Source organism: Triticum dicoccoides, chromosome 2B, assembly GCF_002162155.2.
Source record: "Triticum dicoccoides isolate Atlit2015 ecotype Zavitan chromosome 2B, WEW_v2.0, whole genome shotgun sequence".
NCBI lineage: Eukaryota > Viridiplantae > Streptophyta > Magnoliopsida > Poales > Poaceae > Triticum > Triticum dicoccoides.
Genome location: NC_041383.1, coordinates 345,642,999 through 345,664,765, shown reverse-complemented (window position 1 = coordinate 345,664,765; position 21,767 = coordinate 345,642,999).

The window sequence follows — 21,767 nt, the reverse complement described above, 5'->3', positions numbered from 1 at the left end:
ATGTAGTTGACATCGTATTTGTGGCAAAGCCACCATGCATTATTTTTCATACATGTCACTCTTGATTCATTGCACCATCCCGGTACACCGCCGGAGGCATTCATATAGAGTCATATCTTGTTCTAAGTTTCGAGTTGTAATCCTTATGTTGTAATCAATAGAAGTGTGATGATCATCATTATTAGAGCATTGCCCCAAAAAAAGAGAAAGGCCAAAAGAAAAAAAGAAAGCCCCCCCCCCCAAAAAAAGAAAATAAATAAAAAGGGCAATGCTACTATCTCTTTTTCCACACTTGTGCTTCAAAGTAGCACCTTGTTCTTCATATAGTGAGTCTCATATATTGTGCTTCAAAGTAGCACCTTGTTCTTCATGTAGTGAGTCTCATAAGTTGTCTTTTTATACTAGTGGGAATTTTTCATTATAGAACTTCGCTTGTATATTCCTACGATGGGCTTCCTCAAATGCCCTAAGTCTTCATGAGCAAGCGAGTTGGATGCACACCGACTAGTTTTCTTTTGTTGAGCATTCATAGCTCTAGTGCATCCGTTGGATGGCAATCCCTACTCCTCATGTTGACATCAATTAATGGGCATCTCCATAGCCCGTTGATTATCCTCGTCAATGTGAGACTTTCTCCTTTTTTATCTTATCCACACACCCCCATCATCATATTCTATTCCACCCATAGTGCTATATCCATGGCTCACGCTCATGTATTGCGTGAATGTTGAAAAAGTTTGAGATTATTTAAGTATGAAACAATTGCTTAGCTTGTCATCGGGGGTATAGAAGTTTGGAACATCTTTGTGTGACGAAAATGAAGCATAGCCTAACTATATGATTTTGTAGGGATGAAATTTCTTTTGCCATGCTATTTTGAGAAAACATGATTGCTTTGATTAGTATGCTTGAAGTATTATTATTTTTTATATCAATATGAACTTTTATTTTGAATCTTTCGGATCTGAATATTCATGCCACAATTAAGAAGATTTACATTGAAATTATGCCAAAGTATCACTCCGCATCAAAAATTCTTTTTTATCATTTACCTACTCAAGGACGAGCAGGAATTAAGCTTGGGGATGCCTGATACGTCTCCAACGTATCTATAATTTTTGATTACTCCATGCTACTTTATCTACTGTTTTGGACTATATTGGGCTTTATTTTCCACTTCTATATTATTTTTGGGACTAACCAATTAACCGGAGGCCCAACCCAGAATTGCTGGTTTTTGCCTATTTTAGTGTTTTGAAGAAACGGAATATCAAACGGAGTCCAAATAGAATGAAACCTTCTGGAACGTGATTTTCTCACCGAACATGATCCATGAGACTTGGACCCTGCTCCAAGGAACAAAAGAGTCGGTCACGAGGGTGGGGGCGCGCCCCCTGCCTCGTGGCCCCCCTGTTGCTCCACCGACATACTCCTTCCTCCTATATATACCTACGTATCCCCAAATGATCAGAACAGGAGCCAAAAACCTAATTCCACCGCCGCAACCTTCTGTATCCACGATATCCCATCTTGGGGCCTGTTCCGGAGCTCCGCCGGAGGGGGCATCCACCACGAAGGGCTTCTACATCAACACCATAGCCCGTCCAATGAAGTGTGAGTAGTTTACTTCAGACCTTCGGGTCCATAGCTAGTAGCTAGATGGCTTCTTCTCTCTTTTTGGATCTCAATACAATGTTCTCCCCCTCTCTCGTGGAGATCTATTCGATGTAATCTTCTTTTTGTGGTGTGTTTGTTGAGACCGATGAATTGTGGGTTTATGATCCAGCTTATCTATGAATAATATTTGAATCTTCTCTGAATTCTTTTATGTATGATTGAGTTATCTTTGCAAGTCTCTTCAAATTATCCGTTTGGTTTGGCCAACTAGATTGGTAGTTCTTGCAACGGGAGAAGTGCTTAGCTTTGGGTTCAATCTTGCTGTGTCCTTTCCTAATGACAGAAGGGGCAGCAAGGCACGTATTGTATTGTTGCCATCGAGGATAACAAGATGTTTTTTTATCATATTGCATGAATTTATCCCTCTACATCATGTCATCTTGCTTAAGGCGTTACTCTGTTTTTAACTCAATACTCTAGATGCATGCTGGATAGCGGTCGATGAATGGAGTAATAGTAGTAGATGCAGAATCGTTTCAATCTACTTGCCTTGGACGTGATGCCTATATACATGATCATACCTAGATATACTCATAACTATGCTCAATTCTGTCAATTGCTCAACAGTAATTTGTTCACCCACCATGGAATATCTATGCTCTTGAGAGAAGCCACTAGTGAAACCTATGGCCCCCGGGTCTATTCTCATCATATCATTCTCCATTACTTTATTACTTGCTTTGTTTTTACTTTGCCTTTTACTTTTCACTTTGCATCTCTATACCAAAAATACCAAAAAAATTATTTATCATCTCTATCAGATCTCACTCTCGTAAGTGACCGTGAAGGGATTGACAACCCCTAATCGCGTTGGTTGCAAGCAGCTATCATTTTGTGTAGGTACGAGGGACTTGTGCGTGGTCTCCTACTAGATTGATACCTTGGTTCTCAAAACTGAGGGAAATACTTATGCTACTTTGCTATATCATCCTCTCCTCTTCGGGGAAATCCAACGCAATGCTCAAGAGGTAGCAGTTGTGTTTTCAGGGAAAGAACAGTCGACGAAGCTGAATTACTATTGAATATTATGTTGACTAATGAAACTAATTGGACTCTTCCTGAGCCAATTCCCGAGGCAATTCCTGAACCAATTGAGCCAACTCCTGAGCCTATTCCTAAACCCACTCCAAATAAGAGAGGTGTTCTATTTCTCAGTCCTGAAGATATGCAAGAGGCAAATAAATCAATGAAAGAAAAAGGTATAAAAGCTGAAGATGTTAAGAATTTACCACCTATTGAAGAAATACATGGTATTAATATACCGCCTGTTGATGAACCACATTGTCTTGATAACCCGACATAGGTAGTAAAGGTAAATTCTCTCTATAGATATGATAAAGTTGAAATTCCCTCTACTAAATTTCATAGCCCATGCTTAGATGAACTTGATGACTTTATGGCTAGACAAGAAAGTTTTAATGCCTATGTTGGTAGAGAATTAAATAATAATGCTTTCGAAATAGGACGCTTGAGTGATATATGGCTGGAGTTAAAGGTGAACTTAAACTCATTAGCAAATATGCTTCTATGGTTGCTACTCAAGCTGAGCAAATACTTAAAGCTCAAAATGATTTGCTTGATGAATTAAATAATAAACATGACTTTGCTATTAGAGTGGCTACTTGAACAGGTAGAATGACTCAGGAACCTTTGTATCCTGAAGGCCACCCTAAGAGAATCGAGCAGGATTCTCAGAGAAATAATTTAGAGGCACCTAGTTCTTCTACAAAGAAGAAAGAGAAAGACGATAGGACTTTGCATGCTTCTAGTGAACCTGTTGTAGACACACCTGAGAATCCCAATGATATTTCTATTTCTGATGCTGAAACATAATTAGGTGATGAACATGAACCTAGTGATAATGTTAATGATAATGTTCATGTTGATGCTCAACCTAGCAACAATAATGAAGTAGAGACTGAACCTGCTGTTGATCTTGATAACCCACAATCAAAGAATCAACGTTATGATAAAAGAGATTTTGTTGCTAGGAAGCATGGTAGAGAAAGAGAACCATGGGTTCAGAAACCCATGCCCTTTCCTCCCAAACCATCCAAGACAAAGGATGATGAGGATTTTGAGCGCTTTGCTGAAATGATTAGACCTATCTTCTTACGTATGCGCTTGACTGATATGCTTAAAGTAAATCCTTATGCTAAGTACATGAAGGATATCATTACAAATAAAATAAAGATACCGGAAGCTGAAATTTCCACCATACTTGCTAATTATACTTTTAAGGGTGGAATACCAAAGAAACTTGGAGATCTAGGGGTACCAACCATACCATTCTCCATTAAAAGAAATTATGTTAAAACTGCTTTATGTGATCTTGGAGCCGGTGTTAGTGTTATGCCTCTCTCTTTATATCATAGACTTGAATTGAACAAGTTGACACCTACTAAAATATCTTTGCAAATGGCTGACAAATCAACTGCTATACCTGTCGGTATTTGTGAGGATGTGCCTGTTGTGGTTGCAAATGTCACTATCTTAACAGACTTTGTTATTCTTGATATTCCCGAGGACGATAGTATGTCGATTATCCTTGGTAGACCCTTTTTGAATACTACAGGGGCTATTATTGATTGCAACAAAGGCAATGTCACTTTTCATGTTAATGGTAATGAGCATACGATACACTTTCCGAGGAAACAATCTCAAGTTCATAGCATCAATTCTATTGGAAAAGTCCAACTATCATTATAGGAGGTTTTGAATTTCCTCTTCCTACTGTTAAGAAAAAATATGATATTCTTATTGTTGGGGATGTTCATATCCCCGTTGAGGTAACTTAGTGTTATTCGAAATTTCTCCGGTTCCGTGTTATTCGGAATGAGTTTGTTAACAAGACTTGATCAACCTTGTTAGTGGATTCATTTTGATGATAATGAGATGGATGAAACTAGAAGGCACAACCTTCTGTACCCTCTTTTTACTTTCTATTATTAGAATAAATAAAGCAAAAATAGTATTATCCATCTGTTTTCTGAATCATCCGTGCAATAAAAAATATCCCAAAAATAAAATTGCTCCAAATGCCCTGCAAATTTAGTATGATTTTTTATGGAATATTTGAGGATTTTAGGCATTGAAAACACTGCAGAGGGGGCAAGCACCTGGCCACGAGGGTGGAGGGCGCGCCCACACCCCCTGGGCGCGCCCCCCTATCTCGTGGGCCCATGGTGGCCCCCTCCACTTATTCCTGCAACCACACACTCCATCTTCTTCCCAAAAAAATCCCCATCCATCTCAAGCACGAGTTCTAGCTCATTTTGCTGTGATTTTCGATCTCCTTGCTCAAAGCTCCATTCACAAAACTGCTTTGGGAGATTGTTGCTTGGTATGTGACTCCTCCATTGGTCCAATTAGTTTTTTTCTAGTGCTTTATTCATTGCAAATTTTTGCTGCATAGGTGACCATGTTCTTGAGCTTGCATGTTAAATTTATGAGGTCCCAAGTAATTCTAATGCATGATATAGGCTCTAGGCACTTGTAGGAGTAGTTGTTATCAATCTTGTTTAGTTTTATTCACTTTTATTTTGAAGTTACTAAAGTTTTAGAAATTTTTCAGAAAAAGAAATATGTCTAGGAGAATGTATCAAGGTGGTTCCTCAATAAAGAAAGGACCCAGGCTTGCTATGCGTGAGCAAGACGATGAACTACCGAGGGACGCAGAAGTGCGAGCTTGTGAGTGGCCATCAAACGATTTTATGGTCAAGGCAGGCTTTAAGGAGGAATTGACGCATATGTGCGCAATGCCGATCTTGAGGACTTCTTACAAGATAAGTGTCCTCAGTACTATCTATTAACTGATTCATTTGTGAGAAGGTTTAAATATAAATGTTCATGTAATTCACAGAGTGTCCTGTTTGATATTTATGATAGATCTTATACCATGGACTTAGAGGATTTTACAACTGCTTGCAAACTTCCACAGTGGGGCAATGTTAATGATCCCCACAAATCTGAATTTAGAGAATTTCTTGCTAGTATTACTGTGGGAGAATCCAGGGATATAGCACAAGCTACCATAGGGAGCATTCTGTCGGATGTTGGGTTCCGGCAGACCCTTAAGGTTCGAACTCTGGGGTGCGCGCGAAGATCTTTCCCCTACCGATCCACGTCCGATCGCCTCGCGAGAATCTAAGCTAAAACGATGGGAAACACGAGGGACACAAGATTTATACTAGTTCGGGTCACCGTTGTGGTGTAATACCCTACTCCAGTGTGTGGTGTGGTGGATTGCCTCAGGGGCTGATGATGAACAGTACAAAGGATGAACAGCCTCGCGAGAGGTGTTCTTGAGCTGGTGCGATGAACTGCTTGGGTGAGTTCGATCGCCTCTCGGTCTAATGAGCCCTCGATCCGTCCCTCCTTTTCTTCTAAGGTGGCTAGTCCTATTTATAGAGGCCCTGGTCCTTTTCCCAAATATTGAGCGGGAAGGGCGCCAACAACGGCCATTTTGAAGGGGAACATCTAGTACAAGTTATCCTGACTAAAGTTGGTCTTCGGCTGCCAAAGGCACTGGCGATGACGCCATCTTGGGCTCCACGGTGTCCTCCGTCCTGCCGCTCTGCTGGTCTTGGTCTCGTTGCACTGAAATGGCAACCTTTGCCTAATGCCTCGGTACTCCACGCATGTGCTTTCCCCCTTTGCACCAAAGAGGAAACAAGGACACTGCGCAGGTCGGCGCCCGCCTGGCGCCCGCCTGGTCTCGATCGTCATGGCTTGCGTCACGAGCACCTTGCGAGGTACCCTGCCTTGATCTCCCCGCCTCCTCACGAGCCTGCCTGGCGAGGCCGTTCCTGAGGAAGTCGTGTGTCGTCCGCCCCGCGAGGCTTGGCCCCTCGCGAGGGTCTTGAGTCTTGCGCTGATGAAGACGGGCCGTACTGGGCCACCACTTGAGCCACGCCGCAGGCCACAGGCAGGCAAGTCTGGGGACCCCCGGTCCCAGAACGCCGACAGTAGCCCCCGGGCCCAAGGCGCGCTCGGACTTGGCTTAGCGGAGAAGCGAAGGGGCAAGTGCGGAGTGCCGCGGGCCCCATCAGCCTGCGGCCTTGGGCGTCACATGGCAGTTGATTGGACGTGGGCGTCTCCGCTTCCCCAAACTGCCTAGGCAATTGCTCGACTTGAAAAGTCCCTGCATGCATAAATGGGTCATGATTACCTGTGATCGTGGAGGCCGACGGTTGGCCTCCTCCGGACTATAAGTACGGACGGGCGAGAGCCCCCGCGGTTCATCTCTTCCTGCTTCTCTCCTTCTTCTTCTTCTGCCTTGCCCTTGCTTCACCCTACGCCAATGGCGCAGATCCGTCGGTTTTCAGCGGAAGAGAAGGGGAAGGCCGCCCGAGAGGGTCCTGATACGTCTCCAACGTATCTATAACTTTTGATTGTTTCATGCTATTATATTACCCCTTTTGGATGTTTATGGGCTTTATTTTACACATTTATATCATTTTTTGGACTAACCTACTAACCGGAGGCCCAACCCATATTGCTATTTTTTTGCCTATTTCAGTATTTCGAAGAAAAGGAATATCAAACGGAGTCCAAACGGAATGAAACCTTCGGGAGCGTGATTTTTGGAACAAACGTGATCCAGAGGACTTGGAGTGCAAGCCAAGAAGCTGCCGAGGCTCCCACGAGATAGGAGGCCGTGCCCCCCCTTAGGGCACGCCCCCTGTCTCATGGGCCCCTCAAGCGGCCACCAACGTACTTCTTCCTCCTATATATACCTACGTACCCCGAAAACATCCAGGGGCACCATGAAACACAATTTCAACCACCGTAACCTTCTGTATCCGCGAGATCTCATCTTGGAGCCTTCGCCGGTACTCTGCCGGAGGGGGAATCGACCATGGAGGGCTTCTACATCAACATCCTTGCCCCTCCGATGAGTTGTGAGTAGTTTACCACAGACCTACGGGTCCATAGTTACTAGCTAGATGGCTTCTTCTCTCTTTTTGGATCTCAATACAATGTTCTCCCCCTCTCTTGTGGAGATCTATTCGATGTAAACTCTTTTTGCGGTGTGTTTGTCGAGGTCCGATGAATTGTGGGTTTATGATCAAGTTTATCTATGAATAATATTTGAATCTTCTCTGAATTCTTTTATGTATGATTGAGTTATCTTTGCAAGTCTCTTCGAATTATCAGTTTGGTTTGGCCTACTAGATTGATCTTTCTTGCCATGGGAGAAGTGCTTAGCTTTGGGTTCAATCTTGCGGTGTCCTTACCCAGTGACAGAAAGGGTTGCAAGTCACGTATTGTATTGTTGCCATCGAGGATAACAAGATGGGGTTTATATCATATTGCATGAATTTATCCCTCTACAACATGTCATCTTGCTTAATGCGTTGCTCTGTTCTTATGAACTTAATACTCTAGATGCAGGCAGGGGTCAGTCGATGTGTGGAGTAATAGTAGTAGATGCAGGCAGGAGTCGGTCTACTTGTTATGGACGTGATGCCTATATACATGATCATGCCTAGATAATCTCATAACTATGCGCTTTTCTATCAATTGCTCGACACTAATTTGTTCACCCACCGTAATACTTATGCTATCTTGAGAGAAGCCTCTAGTGAAACCTATGCCCCCCGGGTCTATCTCTTATCATATTTGCTTTGAATCTACTTTTATTTGCATCTTTACTTTTTGCATCTATATTATAAAATACCAAAAATATATTTATCTTATCATACTATCTTTATTAGATCTCACTTTCGCAAGTGGCCGTGAAGGGATTGACAACCCTTTATCGCGTTGGTCGCGAGTTCTCAGTTTGTTTGTGTAGGTGCGTGGGACTTTTGAGGAGCCTCCTACTGGATTGATACCTTGGTTCTCAAAAACTAAGGGAAATACTTACGCTACTATTGCTGCATCACCCTCTCCTCTTCGTGGAAAACCAATGCAAGCTCAAGACGTAGCAAGAAGGATTTCTGGCGTCATTGCCGGGGAGGTCTTTGCTCAAGTTAAGACATACCAAGTACCCATCACAAACCCATCTCCCTCACATTTACATTATTTGCCATTTGACTCTCGTTTTCCTCTCCCCCACTTCACCCTTGCCATTTTATTCGCCCTCTCTTTCCCAATCTCCTCCTCTCTTTTTCGCTTGCCTTTTTCTGTGTGCTTGTGTGCTTGTTTGACCTTATGGCTTCGCCTAAGGGTCCTGACCACCTTCTCAGAAGGATGGATTAGATTGAATCAAATATTAGCAGCTTTATGAATTTGCAATTTGAGCATAATAATTTCTTTAGAAAAGAGCTTAAGGAACAAAAAGGTTTTTTGTGGTTTATGAACAAAGAGCTTGATGATATGAATAAAGAATTTTATGGTGTTAATTCTCAAATTACCCTTCTTGAAAACGCTATAGCCAAAATTACTAACAAGCAAGCCACCTTAGTCAATAAGATTGCCGCTAAACCAGAAAAATTAGATGAAAATAATGATGAGGATCTTAAAGTTATTGATGCATCTCCTATTAGATCTATGTTTTGCAATATGAATTTTGATGATTATGGGACTGATGATGAATCAACTTTGCCTAGAAGGTGTCCCAAGAATTCGGAGTCTTTAGATCTTGATGCTAAATTTGGTCAAAGTGAGATTGGAGAGTCTTCAACTTCTAATAATATTGAACCCACTATCTCGGATTTCAAGGAATTTGATTATGATAATTGCTCTTTAAAAGGTTGTATTTCCTTGTTGCAATCCGTTGTTAATTCTCCTCATGCTTATAGTCAAAATAAAGCTTTTACCAAACATATCGTTGATGCCTTGATGCAATCTTATGATGAAAAACTTAATTTGGAAGTTTCTATACCTAGAAAACTTAATGATGAGTGGGAACCTACTATAAAGATTAGAATTAAAGATTATGAGTGTTTTGCTTTGTGTGATTTGGGTGCTAGTGTTTCCACGATTCCGAAAACTTTATGTGATATTCTAGGTTTCCATGATCTTGATGATTGCTCTTTAAATTTGCACCTTGCGGATTCCACCATTAAAAAGCCAGTGGGAAGAATCAATGATTTTCTTATTGTTGCAAATAGAAATTTGGTGCCCGTGGATTTTATCGTTCTTGATATAGATTGCAATCTTTCTTGCCCTATTATTCTTGGTAGACCTTTCCTTAGAACGATTGGTGCGATTATTGATATGAAGGAAGGGAATATTAGATTCCAATTTCCATTAAAAAAGGGCATGGAGCACTTTCCAAGAAAGAAAGTCAAATTACCTTATGAATCTATCATGCGGGCTACTTATGAATTTAGTGCCAAAGATGGCACCCGTTAGATCTATCTTCGCTTTTATGCCTAGCAAGGGGCATTAAACGATAGCGCTAGTTGGGAGGCAACCCAATTTTTTTTATGTTTTTTTTTTGCTCCTGTTTAGTAATAAATCTTGCATCTACCTTCTGTTTAGATGTGTTTTTATCTTTTAATTAGTGTTTGTGCCAAGTAGGACCTATAGGATAACCTACGATGATAGTTGATTTGATTGTGCTGAAAAACAGAAACTCTGCACGCACGAATATAATTTTGTTAAATCACAGGAACATGATTTTGTGTTGATTCTTTTTGCTGCTGTTCAATAAACAAATCTTCCAGGACTTCCTATTTTGGTAGGAGTTTTAGAGTTCCAGAAATTTGCGTTAGTTATAGATTGCTACAGACTGTTTTGTTTTTGACAGATTCTGTTTTTCGTGTGTTGTTTGCTTATTTCAATGCATCTATGGCTAGTAAATTAGTTTATAAACCATAAAGAAGTTGGAACACAGTAGGTTTAACACCAAAATAAATAAAGAATGAGTTCATTACAGTACCTTATATGGTGGTTTTGTTTTCTTTCACTAACGAAGCTTATAAGATTTCCTGTTGAGTTTTGTGTTGTGAAGTTTTCAAGTTTTGGGTAAAGCTTTTATGGACTATGGAATAAAGGGTGGCAAGAGCCTAAGCTTGGGGATGCCCATGGCACCCCAAGATATTCAAGAATAGCCAAAATCCTAAGCTTGGGGATGCCCCGGGAAGGCATCCCCTCTTTCGTCTTCGTTTATTGGTAACTTTACTTGGAGCTATATTTTTATTCGCTAGATGATATGTGTTTTGCTTGGAGCGTCGTGTATTATATTAGTCTTTGCTTTTTAGTTTACCACAGTCATACTTGCTGTACACACCTTTTGGGAGAAGCCTATTTGATTAGAATTTGCTAGAATACTCTATGTGCTTCACTTATATCTTTTAAGCTTGATAGTTTTTACTCTAGTGCTTCACTTATATCTTTTAGAGCATGGTGGTGTCTTAATTTTGAAGAAATTATTAGTCTCTCATGCTTCACTTATATTATTTTGAGAGTCTTTTAGAACAACATGGTATTTGCTTTGGTCATAAAGTTGGTCCTAGAATGATGAGCATCCAAGTTGGGTATAATAAAAACTATCATAGAAAGTGAATTGGATGCTATGATCAATTTGGTGCTTGATAATTGTTTTGAGGTATGGAGGTAGTGATATTAGAGTCATGCTAGTTGGGTGATTATGAATTTAAAGAATGCTTGTGTTGAAGTTTGTGATTCCCGTAGCATGCACGTATGGTGAACCGCTTTGTGATGAAGTTGGAGCACAATTTTATTTATTGATTGTCTTCCTTATGAGTGGCGGTCGGGGACGAGCGATGGTCTTTTCCTACCAATCTATCCCCCTAGGAGCATGCGTGTAGTGCTTTGGTTTTTGATGACTTCTAAATTTTTGCAATAAGTGCATGAGTTCTTTTGACTAATGTTGAGTCCATGGATTATACGCACTCTTTCACCCTTCCATCATTGCTAGCCTCTCTTGTACCGTGCAACTTTCGCCGATATCATACACCCAGCATATACCTTCCTCAAAACAGCCACCATACCTACCTATTATGGCATTTCCATAGCCATTCCGAGATATATTGCCATGCTACTTTCCACCGTTCCGTTCATATGACACGCATTACTTTCGTCATATTGCTCTTTACATGATCATGTAGTTGACATTGTATTTGTGGCAAGACCACCTTCATAATTTTCATAAATGTTGCTCTTGATTCATTGCATATCCAGGTACACCGCCGGAGGCATTCATATAGAGTCATACCTTGTTCTAGCTTTGAGTTGTAAATCCATAAAAGTGTGATGATTTTCATTATTAGAGCATTGTCCTAGTGAGGAAAGGATGATGAAGACTATGATTCCCCCACAAGTCAGGATGAGAATTCGGACTTTACAAAAAGAAAAGAAAAAGAAAGAAAAAAAGGGGGAAAAGAGAAAGGCCAAAAAGAAGGAAAAAGGAAGGCCGAAGAAAAAAAGAGAAAAAAGGAAAAGAAAAAAAAAGAGAGAAAAAGAGAGAAGGGACAATGCTACTATCTATTTTTCCACACTTGTGCTTCAAAATAGCACCATGATCTTCATGATAGAGAGTCTCATATGTTGTCACTTTCATATACTAGTGGGAATTTTTCATTATAGAACTTGGCTTGTATATTCCAATGATGGGCTTCCTCAAAAATGCCCTAGGTCTTCGTGAGCAAGCGAGTTGGATGCACACCCACTTAGTTTCTTTTGTTGAGCTTTCATATATTTATAGCTCTAGTGCATCCGTTGCATGGCAATCCCTACTCACTCATATTGATATCTATTAATGGGCATCTCCATAGCCCGTTGATACGCCTAGTTGATGTGAGACTATCTTCTTCTTTTTTGTCTTCTCCACAACCACCATTCTATTCCACATATAGTGCTATGTCCATGGCTCACGCTCATGTATTGCGTGAAAGTTGAAAGAGTTTGAGATTATTAAAGTATGAAACAATTGCTTGGCTTGTCATCGGGGTTGTGCATGATTAAATACTTTGTGTGATGAAGATAGAGCAACAGCCAGACTATATGACTTTGTAGGGATAACTTTCTTTAGCCTTGTTATTTTGAGAAGACATGATTACTTTGATTAGTATGCTTGAAGTATTACTATTTCTTTTATCAATATGAACTTTTATTTTGTATCTTTTGGATCTGAACATTCATACCACAATAAAGAAAATTACATTGAGAATTATGCTAGGTAGCATTCCACATCAAAAATTTCTTTTTTATCATTTACCTACTCGAGGACGAGTAGGAATTAAGCTTCGGGATGCTTGATACGTCTCCAACGTATCTATAATTTTTTATCGTTCCATGCTATTATATTACCCCTTTTGGATGTTTATGGGCTTTATTTTACACATTTATATCATTTTTGGGACTAACCTACTAACCGGAGGCCCAGCCCATATTGCTGTTTTTTTGCCTATTCCAGTATTTCGAAGAAAAGTAATATCAAACGGAGTCCAAACGGAATGAAACCTTCGGGAGCGTGATTTTTGGAACAAACGTGATCCAGAGGACTTGGAGTGCAAGCAAAGAAGCTGCCGAGGCTCCCACGAGATAGGAGGCCGCGCCCCCTTGTAGGGCGAGCCCCCTATCTCGTGGGCCCCTCGGGCGGCCACCGACGTACTTCTTCCTCCTATATATACCTACGTACCCCGAAAACATCCAGGGGCACCACGAAACACAATTTCCACCACCGTAACCTTCTGTATCCGCGAGATCTCATCTTGGAGCCTTCGCCGACACTCTGCCGGAGGGGGAATTGACCATGGAGGGCTTCTACATCAGCATCCTTGCCCCTCCGATGAGTTTTGAGTAGTTTACCACAGACCTACGGGTCCATAGTTACTAGCTAGATGGCTTCTTCTCTCTTTTTGGATCTCAATACAATGTTCTCCCCCTCTCTTGTGGAGATCTATTCGATGTAAGCTCTTTTTGCGGTGTGTTTGTCGAGATCCGATGAATTGTGGGTTTATGATCAAGTTTATCTATGAATAATATTTGAATCTTCTCTGAATTCTTTTATGTATGATTGAGTTATCTTTGCAAGTCTCTTCGAATTATCAGTTTGGTTTGGCCTACTAGATTGATCTTTCTTGCCATGGGAGAAGTGCTTATCTTTGGGTTCAATCTTGCGGTGTCCTTACCTAGTGACAGAAAGGGTTGCAAGGCACGTATTGTATTGTTGCCATCAAGGATAACAAGATGGGGTTTATATCATATTGCATGAGTTTATCCCTCTACATCATGTCATCTTGCTTAATGCGTTACTCTGTTCTTATGAACTTAATACTCTAGATGCAGGAAGGAGTCGGTCGATGTGTGGAGTAATAGTAGTAGATGCAGGCAGGAGTCGGTCTACTTGTTATGGACGTGATGCCTATATACATGATCATGCCTAGATAATCTCATAACTATGCGCTTTTCTATCAATTGCTCGACAGTAATTTGTTCACCCACCATAATACTTACGCTATCTTGAGAGAAGCCTCTAGTGAAACCTATGGCCCCCGGGTCTATCTCTTATCATATTTGCTTTCAATCTACTTTTATTTGCATCTTTAATTTTTGCATCTATATTATAAAATACCAAAAATATATTTAGCTTATCGTACTATCTTTATTAGATCTCACTTTCGCAAGTGGCCATGAAGGGATTGACAACCCCTTTATCGCGTTGGTTGCGAGTTCTCAGTTTGTTTGTGTAGGTGCGTGGGACTTTTGAGGAGCCTCCTACTGGATTGATTCCTTTGTTCTCAAAAACTGAGGGAAATACTTACGCTACTATTGCTGCATCACCCTCTCCTCTTCGAGGAAAACCAACGCAAGCTCAAGACGTAGCAGGTCCCAACCCGCTTCCGCTGAAGAAGCGGCCTGTCCCCGGCCGCTGCGATGTGGTCGCATGGCAGGAGACGTCGAGGCCCTGGTACGAGCGGCCGCCGCCTGGGTTCCCGCTGCCCTTGTACGCCCGAATCGAGGGCCCTGGAGAAGAAGACGCCAAGCGAAACCGCCGACGACGCCGGCGAGTCACGGCGGTGCACGTCGTCACCCCTGGAGTCCATGCCGAGGGCTCCTCTCGCGAGCTTGTGCTCCACGCCGCTATGCCTCCACGCTCTTGGATTCGCCTTCCTCCCTCCTTCGCCTTCGAGATGCCGCCGAGTGGGTCTCTGGAGCTCTGGCTGCAGCATGCCGACTGCAGCACCCTTGCAACCAAGGCGGAGGTCGCGGTCGTTGCTCCGGGCAAGGTCTACATGACCTGGGGCTGGGGCGAGATCGCCCGGGTCTGCCGGATAGGGCTGCCCTCGTAATTCATCTTGAATACGATGGCGCCTCCTTGGTGTTCTTCAAGGTCTTCGACGCGGAAGGACGCCGACTAGAGTGCTGCCCCAAGGAAGGCGGCCAAGACATCGAAGTGGCGAGGACCAGACCTGCCAACCGCTTCCCCAGCAGCTCCTCAGGCAGCAGCGGAGGAGCCGGAGAAGCCAGTGACTCCCCCGAGCTTCACGCGACACCGGAGACGAGCGACGGCAGCTATGAGCCCCCGAGCTCGCGTCATGCTCGGAGCAGGGCATATTCATCTTGCCGCCGACGCCACTGATCTAGATGGGGTTGGCGCCGGCGCCTGACGGCCCACTGTTGATGATGGCATCTCCTGCAAAGGCGCGCGTAGTTAGCGTTCCTTAGGATTAGCACCTTTTGTTCCCTGCGTGGAATCGAAGTAACACCCCGCGGGTGTATGTAAGGCGCCTGCCATGTCTTTTGTGAATATTATATCCTTATTATGAATCGATGCAAGATGCTTGTCCTGTCCCGGCTCGGCTCCCCCTTTCTATGCTCACGAGGGCTTGGTGCTCTACGCTGACAGGTCCCGGTCCCCAGGCAGGCTTCAGCCATCGCTGGTATGCCAGGTCGTGATGCCGTGGTCAAGGCCAGGAGGTGAGCGGCCCGAGGTCTAGTAAGAGCCCCTGAGTCGTGATGCTCAGGAGGTCCCCTTTAGCGCTCAAGCAGCCTCCGTTGGGCGAGAAAGGAAGGCAACATCACCATGGCAGAGCTGCACTAGGCGAGGGTTTGGCATTGTGTTGATCTAGCTCCTGCAGAGGCGTGACTTATCTCATGAGTTTGGAGTAGTTCTTCGGCGAGGTGCCGGGCCTGCACGCCGGCAGCTGGGGCGTCGCTGGGTCAGGCCCTCGTGAGCTTCTCCCCTCTTTCCCACACTTTCCTTCATGCTCTACGTCCTCAGGTCCCGGCCCTTGAGCAAGCTCAGCCGCCGCTCGTATGACAGGTCACGATGCCGTGGGTCAAGGCCAGGGGGTGAGAGTTGGAGAGCCAGTAAGAGCTCTTGAGTCACGATGCTCAGGCGCCCCCCTTTTAACGTGCAAGCGATTTGCATGGGAAAAATAGGCCCGTAGTAGGCGGCGGACGGTAACCATAAGCAGTTTAAGCATAGATAAGCAAATCAACTTAGATAGATGCAGAGAAAGGCAAATGCCACTGGGTCAGGCCCTAGCGGTTTGGGGATGATGCAGCCCGAGTGGCGCCCCTGACAAGGTAAGCTGAAGACATAAGCAAAACGGATACATGCTGGAGGGACAGACCCACGCGACTTGGGAATGATTCAGCCCTGAGGGCGCTCCCAGCTGAAACGAAACTTGAAAGAATTCACCTGATACCATTGCAGAGCGAATGTCGGAGTAGCTGTCGGTGCGTGATGAAGAAGCCAATCCTCACGAGCCCTAGGAGCTCCGAGCCTCGGGAGACTCGGGAGGTCCGGGCGGCTCGGCAAGGTCCATCTCCATTTACTCCAGGAGCGCTCGATGCTTGGCCACCTGAGCTTCCAGAATGCTTCTCATCAGGCGCTGGTGAGCAGCAGCCGCATTCGGCGAGCTGAAGGGCATGCGAACATAGCTGTGCAGTGGACCCTCACAACTTCCCACGCGCGAAGGTCAGAAGTACTCCTGAGACGCGACTCGATTGAGCCCTGGGTAGTCGATGCAGATGCGCCGCCCACCATCCTCGCCTAGATGGGGAGTTGCGCTGGGCAGGCGGCGGTTGCCGCACATGACTCTCGATTCCTACAACTCCTGAGCGACCTTGGTGATGAACTCCTGAGGATTGGGCCCTCCTTTCCTTACGCCTTCCCAAGGGAAACGTGCCGCTAAGCATGCCTCCAAGTGGTGCCTGAGCGCCTCCCTCGCGACCTTGGAGAAGTCAGTGGCTCCCCAGGAGAGAGCCCCCGAGCCTTGCCCGAGGAGGGCACCGGGCGTGCCTTCCTATGCGACGGAGGGTGGCGCCCCTTGGATGGGCGCATGTTTGGCTGTGGCGCCTCCGGAAGTGCCTGCCTCCTGAGGCCTTGAGCCAGGTGGTGTCTTCTTCTTCTTGGGAGATGCTTCGAGAAGGTTCCCACTCTTGCTGTCTGGGTCCTCGATTGACGCGGCTTGGAAGGCGCGCTCGAGAGAGCACACCGCATCCTTCTCTTCACAGGGGACCGTGATGACCCCGCCACTTCCTGGCATCTTGAGGACGTTGTAGCCGTGGTGAGTCACTGCCATGAACTTGGCCAGGGCTGGATACCCGAGGATGGCATTGTATGGCAGGCGAATGTGGGCGACGTCGAAGTCAATGAGCTCGGTACGGTAGTTCTTGCGCTGTCCAAAGGTAACAGGGAGGCGGACCTGCCCTATCGGGATAGTGGAACCATCAGTGACTCCCGAGAAGGGCTTGATTGGTTGAAGCTGATTGTATGGCACTTGAAGATTGTTGAACGTCTCGACAGACAGGACGTTGAGCCCTGCTCCACCGTCGATGAGGGTCCTGGTAACTTGCACATTGCTGATGACTGGGGAGCAGAGCATCGGGAGGACACCGGCCGTTGCCGCGCACTTGAGCTGATCCGCTGAGCTGAACATGATGGCGCACGCAGACCACCTGAGGGGGCGCCTGGCCACAAGCTTGGGGAAGACTGCATTCAGTTCACGAGCAAACTGCTTGAAGATGCACTGAGAGGCTGGGGCCTGCGCGCCGCCCAAGATGCAAGCAATCACACGTGGCTCCTGGAAGCCCCCAGCCCCCTCATCCTGATGATGGTCGTCATTCCTTCTTGGTGGTGGTGGCAGAGGAGGAAGTCCTGCGTTGCCTTGTGGGCGATCCTCACGAGGCTGATCTCTCCAAGCCCCCTCGCGAGGCTGGTCCTGCCAGCGGTCCTCGCGAGGCCGGTCATGCCACCCTTGGCAAGGGCCGCGGTCGTCCCAGCGTCCTCCACCTCTTGCTCCGCCTCGGCCGTAGCCCCGATCGTTGCGCTCGGGGCGTCAACCGACACGGCCTTCTCGCACGGCCCTGAGCTCTTGGCATTCATTGGTGTTGTGGGTATGGAGATCATGGTACACACAGTACCGACTGCCCTTGGACGACTCCGGCTAGTCCCTGCCGTGCTTCATGTCCGACTCTGCTGCGAGCACAGCTGCTCCCTTGCGCTTCACATCCTTGGCCTTGGCTTTCTTCTCTTCTGGGTCTGCTGCTGGGAGCTTGAGAAGGGAGAGGCGTCCCTCCTTAGCCCTTGCGCACTTGGTCGCCAGGTTGAACAACTCAAGAGACGTACACAGATCTTCGTGGATCGCCAGCTCCTCCTTCATCTTGACACCGCAGATGCCATCAAAGAATGCCGAGATGATGGCCTCCTCAGTTACCCTGGGAATCTTGAGGCGTGCGCTGTTGAAGCGCTAGATGTACTTCTGCAAGGTCTCTCTGGGTTGCTACTTGATGCGACGTAGGTCACCCACGGCCGGCGGACGGTCGCGGGTGCCCTGGAAGTTGGCGATGAAGCAAGTGCGCATCTCATCCCAGGAGGAGATCGTGCCAGGAGGTAGGTTCAGGAGCCAGGTGCAGGCATCGTCCTTGAGTGCCATGGGAAACCAGTTCGCCATGACCTTTTCGTCCCCGTTGGCGGCTTCGATGCCCAGCTCGTAGAGCTGTAGGAACTCCGCGGGGTCGGCAGTGTCGTGGTAGCGAGGGGGCAGGTCAGGCTTGAACTTTCCCGGCCAAACGACACTGTGTAGCTCGGTGGTGAAGGCGTGGCAGCCTGCGGTGGCCACCGGAGCTCTCTGCTGATGTGGGGCTTGCTCCTAGGGGTTCCCGCGCGCCACTGCCTGGAGCAGCGCGGGGTCTTGACGTGCTGGCGCAGGGATGCGGTCGTGGCGCACCGGTGCCGGGAGCACGTGTGCACCTTCTTGGGGATGAGGGATTTCTTGGCAGCTCCTTTCTTGTCGCGAGGGCGCCGGACGCGGTGGATCTCATCCTGGGGCCGCGCACCTTGGAGCCAGGGCGCCTTCTTGGGGAGGAGGTGGCGGAGGCACCTCCTGATCTGCGCCTCCTGCGCAGGACGGAGGACGAGGCAGCGAGAGGGACGACACAGGGGAGGCCCCTGCGGCGCTGACGAGCTCGATGATGTGAGTGAGCCACTCCTCGTAGAGGTCGTCGACGGGATGGTAGTGCAGGTGCTCACGAGCCAGGAGCAACGCGGTGTGCACTTCCGTGGGGGCGCGATGGGCGTGGGACGACGAACCAGCTCGGGTCAGCGACAGGGTGGCGGTGCGGCCTTCCCGCTGCACCGAAGGATACAACGACAAGGCCTGCTGCTCATTCCCCGCCGGGCCGGTGGCGGTGTTGGCGGCAGGCGACGGGGAACGACGGGGCACCGACCAACGGGAGCCGTCTGGGCGACGCGGCCGGCGGGAGCAGCCCGACGGTCGGCACGAGCCCGGTGAGCGTCATCCATGGACACGACGGAAGGTCGAACGCGAAACAACGAAAGAAAGATTCCGGCGCACCCCTACCTGGCGCGCCAAATGTCGGATGTTGGGTTCCGGCAGACCCTTAAGGTTCGAACTCTAGGGTGCGCGCGAAGATCTTTCCCCTACCGATCCACGTCTGATCGCCTCGCGAGAATCTAAGATAAAACAATGAGCAACACGAGGGACACAAGATTTATACTGGTTCGGGCCACCGTTGTCGTGTAATACCCTACTCCAGTGTGTGGTGTGGTGGATTGCCTCAGGGGCTGATTATGAACAGTACAAAGGATGAATAGCCTCGGGAGAGGTGTTCTTGAGCTGGTGCGATGAACTGCTTGGGTGAGTTCGATCGCCTCTCGGTCTAATGAGCCCTCGATCCGTCCCTCCTTTTCTTCTAAGGTGGCTAGTCCTATTTATAGAGGCCCTGGTCCTTTTCCCAAATATTGAGCGGGAAGGGCGCCAACAACGGCCATTTTGAAGGGGAACATCTAGTACAAGTTATCCTGACTAAAGTTGGTCTTTGGCTGCCAAAGGCACTAGCGATGACGCCGTCTTGGGCTCCACGGTGACCTCCGTCCTGCCGCTCTGCTGGTCTTGGTCTCGTTGCACTGAAATGGCAACCTTTGCCTGATGCCTCGGTACTCCACGCCTGTGCTTGCCCCCTTTGCACCAAAGAGGAAACAAGGACACTGCGCAGGCCCGCGCCCGCCTGGTCTCGATCGTCACGGATTGCGTCACGAGCACCTCGCGAGGTACCCTGCCTTGATCTCTCCACCTCCTCGCGAGCCTGCCTGGCGAGGCCGTTCCTGAGGAAGTCGTGTGTCGTCCACCCCGCGAGGCTTGGCCCCTCGCGAGGGTCTTGAGTCCTGCACTGATGAAGATGGGCTATACTGGGCCACCACTTGAGCCACGCCGCAGGCCGCAGGCAGGCAAGTCTGGGGACCCCCGCTCCCAGAACGCCGACACATTCATTTTCCTGCTATACATTATTTTGCTCTCTTTATTGGTAGATGCATTAACAGTAAAGATGAAGCTTGTCATATGTGTGTCCCGGATCTTTGTGTCCTCAAGAGTGCCATGTTAGGTTATAAAGATTATAACTTGGGGGCAATAGTTGCACGTAGGTTGCATAATAATGGTAGGGCTGGAGATTTATTTGGAGGAATTTATGCAACCCGTGTGGCTAATTATCTTGGTATAGCCCCACGAGAGGGGGATATGGTGTTGCCTCCTGCTTATGGTCAAACATCATTTTCTTAGGAGGAACGAACAATTCCTCCAGTATCGACTAATCTTTGACAGACATAGCTCTGTCCATGTTACTCTTCCTACGCCTTTCCTTTTTGATTACCAGGCAAAATGAAGATATGTTGTTACCAGGGAGGAAGCAGGTGAACATGAGGGTAGAGCGGAAGCGGCTCGCCAACATGCTGCAGCTCAGGAGGCATTTGCTGCCGCATCTCAGTATGACCCCAGTTACAACTACGGTTATCAGCCAGGCTACCCTTGGCCTTAGACCAACTTAGGAAAAAGCCTAAGCTTGGGGGAGTACGCATTTATCACCGACTTTACATTCATGTTCACACACTATTCTAGTCGTCAGTGCTCATACTCTTTCATTGTATTATCCATGCTAGAGTAAATTTCTTTTTCTAGTTTTCTTCTTGTGTGTTTGATAAACCTTAAGAAAAACCAAAAAAATTTAGTTAGTTTAATTTCCATGCTTGTAGTATACTTAAAATGAAAACCCAAAAAGATTTCTCGTTCTTCTTCTTACTTGTTGGGAGCTTTCCCGTGTAAATAGTTTTATTTTCTTTTCCTTCCTTTTGGGGTCGAGAGTAGAAGACCATATTGAAATTGTTTAGTGGCTCTCATATGCATGATTGTTTACTTAACTCAGAGCCCACATTACTTTGTCTTCTCTCTTGAGTTGAATGCCTGTAGATTCTAGCTTAGTCCAATGCACATGCACTATTATTATTATACACATCGTTCGGTCGTGCAAGTGAAAGGCAATAATGACGATATATGATGGACTGATTGAGATGAGAAAAGCTGGTATGAACTCGACCTCTCCTGTTTTTGTAAATATGATGAGTTCATCATTCCTGATTCTGCTTATTATGAAGTAAACATATTTGCAATGACATTTAGAGATTATAGTTGCTTGTGCCATTCTTGATTAGCTATGAGTTATAATGGTTTGCCTTGCATGCCAACATGCTATTAAAATGATTGTGATGTGGTATGATGGGATGGTATCCTCCTTTGAATGAATTGAGTGACTCGACTTGGCACATGTTCACGCATGTAGTTGAAACAAATCAACATAGCCTTCATGATATTTATGTTCATGGTAGATTATATCCTACTCATGCTTGTACTCGGTGTGAATTAATT